Genomic DNA, 9652 nt, shown 5'->3' with positions numbered 1-9652 from the left:
TGTCATTACTGCACAGCCAGGAGAGGAGGCAGAGAGACAAGAGAATGTTACTTTCCCACACTAAAACCAACTTTCTGCTCCCATTTTAATACTCTTTGCTTGATTTTGGTCCCCTCAAAGGACTTTATTTGATAAGCTGTGAAACTGGCTTCCTCTCCTTTACTTTTCTCTGCTGATTGCAAATATCTAATGCACTATATACAGGTAAGGAATATCTTTATACTAAACTCATGAGACATCCATCTGACCTCACATTTTACCTGCTCACCTTCACAAAAAAGCTAGTAATTCAGTTTCTCCTGGATCTTCCTCTTTCTCACTTTTATGGTAGGCATCATGATTCTCACACCACATAATCTTTTTTGTTCTCTGAATGTGTTGGCTGCCCCTCCAGCCATTCATATGGATGAATCCTACTGGTCTACCTCAGTATCATTTTTGCTGTATGTGCTACTAATGACCAGAAAGCATCAATCTTGGAACCTTAAATCTGGTCTAATTCTGGGCAATAATTGGTTATGTATGAGGCTTCCATTCTTTTTTTTTTTTTTTAACTTCTTTATTTTTTGGCAGTCCTGGAGGTTGAACTGGGCTTTCTCACTAAGCTACATCCCCATTACTTTTTATTTTTTGTTTAGAAACTGGGTCTTATTGAATTATTAAATTGCTCAGCCAATTTAATAATTTGTGATCTTCCTGCTGGGATTTCAGACATATGCCATCACACCCAGCTGAAGTTTTCATCTTACACTTTATCCTATAGCAAAACAGGGAGCTGGAAAGCCAGGTGGGAAGGTCCATGTATTATGGTGGGTCTCCTGTTTTTACTATCTGGCAATCATTTCCCATTTTCTACTTTTATTTTTATTTCAGTGAGAATACCTTTCCTTAGATAAATTCCCCCAAAAGCAGATGCTGAGACAAGGTTTGGGTACCACTGAGTTATAAGGAAAATGTTTGCAGAAGAAACAAGTAAGGAAGATGCCAAGCCCAGGTGCCACTTAAGTAAAGTCCCAGCTCCACTCTGTCACTCTGGGAGCTCTGGAGTATAAACTGCACCCGACTTGAGTCAAGAGAGCTGGGCTTCCTCCCCTCACACCAAGAGTCACTCTATGTAGGGTAAACTTCAGTCTGTCCTAGCTGTCTGAACTTGCAAGTGGCTCCAGGATCCCAAATCAACCTTTAAAGAAAATTGTAAAATGGTTGCTGGTGAAAATAAAGTGAGTAGAAGTAAAACTGGTGGAGGAGGGAGAAATGTCCTAAGGGACTCAAGAGAATTGGAGTGGACAGCATATGTGTCCATGGCAAAACTCAACTTTCCACTGAGATTCCTCACCCATGTTCACTTTGGGCTTAGCAGTCAGCACTGGAGGCTTTTAGGCTTAACACTGCTGATATATGAGGCAGAAAGATGGGCAAGGGGTCCTGTGCATTATAAGCATCCCTAGTTGTAATAACTGAAAATATATCCAGATAGGGACAGATGTCTCCCAGAGGGCAAAGTCCTTGCAAACCACTGGTTGGAATGATCAACTGGCCAGAGGGTGGATATTTGACCCGTACTGAAATGAAGTTTTCCCTCTGTGGACTCTAACACGGATCCACAGATGGGGATGACTGGCCAAGAATGCTGCATCCCGAAGAGACTGGGTATGCATTTGTTCCAGAGATGCTGCTGGATGCCCTGCTATCTGGCTCCCGAAGCCACTGTCTTTTTAGTTGTCCATTTTTCTTCATATTCTACTACTCAGCCTGTGTCCTTTGGTAAACTCCTTCTCAGTTCAATTAATGGGAATGTGTTTGTTGCCTTTTACAAAAGAATCTTAATGGACACAATGACTAATATGTTAAATTTTATGGCTTAAAAAAACTGCCATCCAAGAACTAAAAAGTATCTGTAGACACAGAATGAAATGAAGAACTGTGCTTGACTGTGACCCTTTCTACTTGTTTCTAAATTTCTCCTCTCTTCCTATTTCCACCTTCACATAAATTCTTTTGACAGTTTTCTCATTATCCCATGGGATCCTGGATAAGTTAACTAAAATAGTTAGCACTGTTCTTTTGGAAAAAAAAAAAAAAGCTCCCCCCTCTTTTTTTGTCTTTTTGCAGGACCTTCATGCTGAACTATATCTTCAGCCCTTTTAAAAATACTTTTTTATTTTGAGACAAAGCCTCCCTGAATCACTAAGTTGCCCAGGCTGGGCTCAAACTTCTGATACTCCTTCCTCACCGTCCTAGGGTTCTAAGGTATGCTCAAAGCATGTAACTTTCTGCATTTTCTTGGGGCTTCCTACTGCAAACTTAGAGAAAAGTAGAATGGCAATATTCAGAAAAGCTTGTGAAATCCGTTTGTTTGTTTGTTTGTTTGTTTTTTGAGACAGGGTCTCACTATGTAGTTGACACTGACCTGGAACTCACTATGTAGCCCAGGCTGGTCTCGAACTCACAGCTATCCTCCTGCCTCAGCCTCACAAGTGCTGGGATTACAGGCATGTGCCACCATGCCCGGCTGAAATCTTTATGTTTGAATCATCAGGGGACATTTTAGCCATTAAAAAATTTTTTCCTTGAAAAATTTCCACTAACAAAACTACTTTCCTTTTTAAAGATTTAAGAGACATTAATCTTGACACTAAGAATTACATAGCTTTTTTTCTCCCTGGCTGCTAGAAACTCATAGCTAAATTTGATGCTACTCACAGATTCTATGGTATAACTACCAAATGTTATATCTCCTATCTCCCCCTTTCCCTCATCCAAATTCATTATCCTAGTTTTATTTTATTAGCTGTACTATGCTCCTTTTGTAGGCCCTCCCAAAATGCATTGGAGAAAGGGTAGCTGTTCTTCTCTCATGCCACTTCTCCATCTTAAGGGTTAGTGAATGGATCAAGCCCCCATCTCGTAACTGACATCTTTTCAATGCTTGATCATGTTGATTATGTCTCCTTTGTTTTGTTCATCTTTGGTTCTTTGAATTAGAAAGGAACAAGAACCAAGATACCTCGTTCGTTACCAAATGAGGGAAGGAGCACTTGACCAAGGAGTTGTAAACCTGTAGCATGGATGAGGGTCATCACAATTCACGGAAGCATTTTATTTAGCATTGATTTGGGCTGTCCAGTGCTTTAATAACCCTTTGGTTATTTTCATTTGAGACACTTGCTTTATTGTTTTTAACGCATTTCGCCAGTAGGTAACATATGTTGATGTGAGAAACTGAAAGTGTAAATAAGGATCAAAATGTATAATAGATAATGTGAAATAGGAAGAAAAGGTTCAAAGGGGAAGGGGAAGTGGGAAGGGGAGGGGAAAAGAAAGAGGGAAAGGAATAAATATAAGAAAAGGAAAAAATGAAAACAAAGTCTTTGTAAACGGAGAGGAGTGGAGGGGCTGAAGGGAGGGCAGGGAAATGGGGAAAAAGTAAGAATCAAGGTGTATTATGGAAAGGTACAGATTTCCAATAATGAATGTCAACATGTCATATACCTTTTTCTTAACAAATTTTGAGCCTGGGGTGGTGGTGCATGCCTGCGGTTCCAGCACTTAGGAGGCTGAGGCAAGAGAACTGCAGGAAGTTCAAGGCCAACTTGGACAACACAGCATTACCCTATCTCAAAAGCCCAAACCCAACCAGGCCAGAACAAAATAAAGCCCAAAAAAACAAGAGACAGTTCCCGACTTACAGGAAATGTCCAATATTGCCGTCATGCCAGACCCCCAGTAGAAGCACACCAATTTGATTTACTATTTTTACGTTCACTGAACAGAATCTTAGTGGAAAAGTGCCCGGTTCTAGAAATATTTGAATGCATTAAACTCTCTAGCTATATTACATTTTGACTTTTAAGAGATAACTTCCTAAGGGTGTAATCCAAGTACTCCCATTGCCCAAACATAAAATGACATTGTGTGTGTGTGTCTGTGTTTGGGTGTGGGTGTTGGGTGTTGGTGCAGTGGACCGAAGGTTCTCTAAGGTCCTTTCCATACTAATGAGGTCCCATAAGACTTAAGAGCAGCCACTGTGGTTCTATGCGTGTATGAGTTAGGGTTCACTAGAGAAACAGGTTTAATATTAATTTAATATATAATAAATTGCATCAGTAGAAAATGCAGGAGATGTGGCTTATCTGCAGTTCATGTAAAAAATAAAAAGAACATCCTTCTGTGGTTTTTTTTATACAGTGGCATGCACTAAGCAAGTTAAGGCGGTATCTCAAATCAAGAGGTGGCAGTCCACACTTACGTATGGTGCTCAAGCTAGGAGTGTAATATCTTGAGTCCTGGATGCCACATATATAGGTACACTGCAGTGAGAAGCGAAACTGTCATTTTCTGAGTATCTTTTGTATGCCAGCTGCACATTTATTAGCCTCTTTCCCCATGGAATGCTCACAATGACCATACAGGATATACATGATACCATTTTTAAAGCTAAGCAGATTTGCATGCCAGAAAGGGGAAATAACTTGCCTACAGACTCCATTCTTCTCTGCACAGTAACTTGACACTCTCTTGCCACCAGCACCTACATGCCACATGCTACGAAACACTCAGTATAACAGAATCCCACCATAGCAAGAATTAGAGCTAGCCCATGCTTGCACTGGGAGATCATCCCCTGCCTCATGGGAACCAGGCTGCACTGTTCCCAAGTCCAGCATTTCTTCATGGAACTATTCCAGTGCAGCACTGGGATGACATACTGTTTGTTTTGCATCTCTGGTATGTGCCTGGTGTAATATTTACCAACTGGTCCTCTCTGTGGACAGAGCAGGCCATGAGACTGTCTGTGTTTGCTCCTCTTGCTTCCTGGCTGGGGCTGTTTCCATAGTGATGGCCTTTCCTGTCAGCAGCCTTGAAGGAAGGTACAAAAGAACACACTGTTGAGAATTACTGTCAGAGGCCAAATGGGGCTCGGTTTTTCTCTTAACAAGGAAAGAGGAGTAGGCTTTTCTCTTAAGTATTTCCCCTTTATATTCTTGTGTCCTGGGAAGGATCTTTATATTTCCACATGGCAAGAAGATTGAATTTTGTGATTCGGTGGTGGTCAAGACAGTGGGGGATAGAGGAATGGGAATGTCCTCCCGGAGAAATGCAACTGGATCCTGTGGTTTCTCATTTTGTCTTTGCTTCTGCTTTTGTTTTGCAGCACAATAATCTGATTGTGACCTGTCAGGCATTTTCTCTTCTCCTAAATAACTTCCCACCTTTGCTTTTCTTGCTTTTTACAAAGCTAAACATTCTGATTTTGGAACTTGTAATGGCCCTCAGAGCTTCCCCCAAACCTTAGCTTGGTCCCTCCAGTCTAACCCCCTCAGGACACTTCTATACTGCAGTGGACGGAATCCTCCCTCTGCTGTCAACTTTTGGTGACTGTTGCTGCAAGATGACCCCCAGACCCCTTAAAGCAGCATTGGACCCTCACACTGGAATAAGCCCGGCAGACTCCCCGTGATGTCTGCTTGAGTGAGCAAGGGGAGAGCTGCAATAACAAAATTTAATGAATACAGCATTGCTTGGGTCTATCAAACCCCCTGCTAGGATGAGTCTCGGTCATGGTGACAGCAGGTCATGCCTGTTAGATGTGGGTCATTGGCACAGATAAAAGAGCCCAGCTGCAAAGTCAGAGAGAGCTGGCTTCAATCCTAGTCCCCACACCTTCCTAGCTCTGTGACCTGGAGTGGGTAACAACCTCTCAGATCCTCAGTGTTCTCAGCTGTAAAAGGAGGACAGAATAGCTACTGCCCCCTGGGAGCGGTGTTCTGAGGACAAACTGAGACACAAGTGCTCAGACGCCAGAGTTGTGGCCTTTCCTTGGTGACAGTTATGAAACTGAGTCATGTATATGTAGAGTGATCTGAGCATAATGTTCCTTAGCCTTAAGACTTTTCCTGCGCTGAGAAGCGTCCTTGACTTTGTTTCTACCAGATTTCATCTGTGTTTTGGGTTTGGTGACATCTAGTGGTTCGATGAGGTAGTTATCAGAGCTGAACGCAGCAGCTGTGTTTGTCCCAGTCTGTCCCAGCATCTGTGGGAAACTGCAATATTGACTGTGCCCCAAAGCAGGTGTCAGCAGTGCAGGCTGTGAAGAATTAACCCCACAACTGGCTTGTTTTGAGAAGTGAGTCCCCCTGAAGGCTGCTTGCCAAGAGCAGTAACTTGCACCCGATTTCCATTCCCACAATTAAAACCCTCTTACTAGGACAATGTTCTGATTACAACCACATATTTTGTCTATTCCATTCCTAATTCAAGAATGCTTTGTCTTGTCCTTTATGAAACTTGCTTACATTAGTTTCCATAGAAACCACACAGTAGCGCTTTCTCTCACATATGCCTGTCCTTGCACATAGATTACCCTTACCCCCAGTTGAGTACTAATAAATATCAATGGCTTGGACTGGCCAGCACCTTTGTTGGTTGCACTGGAATTGGATATCCTTGCACCCCACTTTCCCTCCTAGTTCTGTCTCTTTGTGTACTTTTTCTCTGCATCCTATACTGGGCAGGAGACTAGAACCCAACTGCAAGGGTGTCCAGTAAGCATCTGTTCTTTTCTTTTATACCCCAGATGCCAACACATAACCAGCATGCAGCATGGCGTAAAGAATTGTTTTAATATTCCATTTAATGTTAAGTGCAGAACTGGCAGCCCCAATGACATCTGAGTGGGCTTGTATTTGGGGATCACTGGAGCTGGCCCAGAATTATTAAGTTTATACCTGAGATGATTGTGCTCTTGACCAGTGGTCATAATGGATACCAATCCATGACTAGTTCAATTTAAAATAACTTAGAAAAATAAGTAACCATTTAGAGGTAAAGGTCATTGGCTTTTTAATGAAAGGTCAGGGGGGTTGGTCTCCTGGGAATAGAAATGTATAGTATGGACATTAACTCTTTCATCTCTCTGCTTCAAAACAATTAGTTCCCAGTTGCCAAATGCAGCTATGCCCATTTTTGGCTGGTCCTCATTGTAAATGAAACTGGAGAATCTCTAGTGTCTGTGTATTACTTACAAATTGTGTCTTTCCCACTTTATTCATGCATTTTCATTGTAAAGCATACACAAATAGAAAACAACAAAAGAAGTAAACTGAAGTAAGGCTGTAATGGTTTCCTCCTGTACCCAGGCATCACTGCAGCCCTCCTGAGCTACTACTCCCTTTTGAACAGTGCTGTTAGTCCTGTTCAGAGCCTTCCTGACCTTGGGGCTCTGGCACACACGGTTCCAGTCCCATCCCTGTATATGTTCTACGCTGTCCCGACCCCTTGTGTTGGTTCATGTCATCTCACCCTCATTCTTCTCTCCTCAAACAAATCCTTCAGCTTCAGAAAACCTTGGTCACCCAAAAGAGCAGGTAGGTACCTGTGCAGGTAAGAGGTTCATTCATTCAGTGATGCTTGTCCAAAACTTGCACTAAACATGGCTCCACTGTGCTTACCAAGTACTCAAAGGCCAGTGACCCTGATGTACTGCCCTTGAAGGTTTAGAGACCATTTGAATAAACTATGAAGCCATTGGGATTTCTTGCTATGTTCTGGTTGGATGACCTTGGACTCTAAAACCAGAGACATCTTCATTTCAGTCTTACCAAATGACCAATGTCCTCAATGACTTCAGGTAAGACTTTGCCTTTCTGAGTCTTAGAGTTTTAGTTTCCTCATAAGGTCTATCTTACAGTACTGTTATATAGATCAAAGTGATATAGATAGGATCACTAACAAGTCCTGCCTTGTTCAGGAAGTTCTTGATTCTAACTGGAAGTACTGCATCCTAGGAACCAAATAAGTTCCAGGCAGACTAGGGCGGCTAGTCGGCCCAAATGTCCTGTCATACAGCAGATGTTCCACAGATCTTGCTTCTGTCTCCTGCCTCACCTTTCAGCCATTCTTGCTCTCTTTTCTTCCTCCTCCTCCTCCTCCTCCCTTTTCCTCCCTCCTCCTCTCACTTCTTCTTCTTCATCTTCGTCTTCGTCTTCGTCTTCATCTTCGCCTTCGCCTTCTCCTTCTTCTTCTTTTCCTGCCTCCTTTTTTTCTTATTCTATGAGCTCTGACTTCCATTTCTGGTTGAGAGGATACCTTCCTAGTGCCGAGGGTCTGTCTGCTCTGAGGAGGTATGCATTTCACCAGGAGACTTTGTGTTCAGTCCAAAGGCATGAGTTGATAAAGTTAGAATTTCAGGCACAGCAAGGGAGTAACCGGTTGTAGAAAGCCTCAGAGAAAGCAGACTTTCTTCTATCAATTCTGCGAGGTTTACTGAGTGCTTGCTATGTGGCAGGCTCCAGGCTAGATGCCAGAGATACTTCAGTGAACAGAAGGTCCCAAGCCTGCCTGGCTGATGGTAGACTGGAGAGCACCAGTTTCTAAGCAGTCTTGTTTGCTAGGAACCATGTCATTTTATCATGAACTTTCACATAAATCCCTGGGTGATCATTTGTCCGTACATTTTCCCCATTCCTCACCAAATGGGACATTTGGGCGGGGCTGCAAACTCCTTTTCTCAAGATTCTTTTCAGAAGTAAAGAAATATAGCAAATGCAATGATGGGGCTCACTCGGAATTCAGCAGAATTTCAGACCATTGCCAGACCATGACACTAGTGTTCCCTGAGCCACTGGGGAGACTTCCAAAATATTCCGCATCTGTCTTTGAGGAGTTTATGTTCCATTTGCTATGCTGGGAGGGCGGGGGAGATCATCTGTGGCCTGAGCCAGCAAGCACTAATGAGTCCCTGGAGTCTCTGTTCTGGTCTGAGATGTTGTACTTACAGTTGTACCAAGGGGCAGCCTGGAAAACCTCTGACTCCACCCAGGGAATAAGCCACCAAAGAAAAACCTGGCCACAGAAAAGCACCACAGTTGAATTGGTTTTGATCCTGGAGGAAAGAATAAGAATAGAGAGGAGTGAAGAGGCCCTTCAGGAAGATAGTCTCCCCGTTTGGGGAATAGAGCTTTATCAGTTGTTCCAAAAGTCTAATAGTTAGGAAATTGTGTGTGCATGGGAAAAGCGGTGGAGGTTTTTTTGGAACCTCCAGGACACAGCGCAAGGCACTCCTTAAGGATCCAGAATCGAGCCCATCATGGTGGCACACAGCTGTAATCCCACCATCTGGGACCAGGAGGCAGGAGGACAGCAAGTTCAAGCTCAGCCTAATGAAAAGGGCTGGGATTGTAGCTCAGTGTGAAAGCTCTGGGTTCAATGACCAGAACTGCTTTCAGTCCCGACTCCACTCATGCACAGCAGGAAGTTGAGGTAAGATAATTAATTACCTGATGATTAGGTAATTGCTCCATCTGTAGAGTGACGCAGCTTTGTTAGCCTTTGTGGTTTGTAGATTAGTTTCGAACGAACTGATCTGTCTCATAACTGCATACCTGACATTTGCACCTCTCTTAATTTCAGCGTATCTCCCAAGAGGCAGGATTAACATTAGTTTGGTAGGGCTGCTGTGAAATGCCACAAAATGCCAGGCTCAAACCACAGAAATGTACCATCGCCTGACTGGTGATTCTGAAAGTGTGAGATTAGGGTGTGGGTAGGCCTGGGCTCCTCTGAAGGTGCTAGAGAAGGCTCTGTTCTGGCCTTTCTCTTAGCTGCGGGAATTTCTTGGGTTTTAGAAGCAATTTGTAGAAGGCGCCCCCTT

Source organism: Fukomys damarensis, unplaced genomic scaffold (assembly GCF_012274545.1).
Source record: "Fukomys damarensis isolate Sample0158 unplaced genomic scaffold, DMR_v1.0_HiC HiC_scaffold_24, whole genome shotgun sequence".
Classification (NCBI taxonomy): Eukaryota; Metazoa; Chordata; class Mammalia; order Rodentia; family Bathyergidae; genus Fukomys; species Fukomys damarensis.
The sequence above is the reverse complement of the archived record's forward strand: the minus strand, read 5'-3'. Positions refer to the sequence as shown.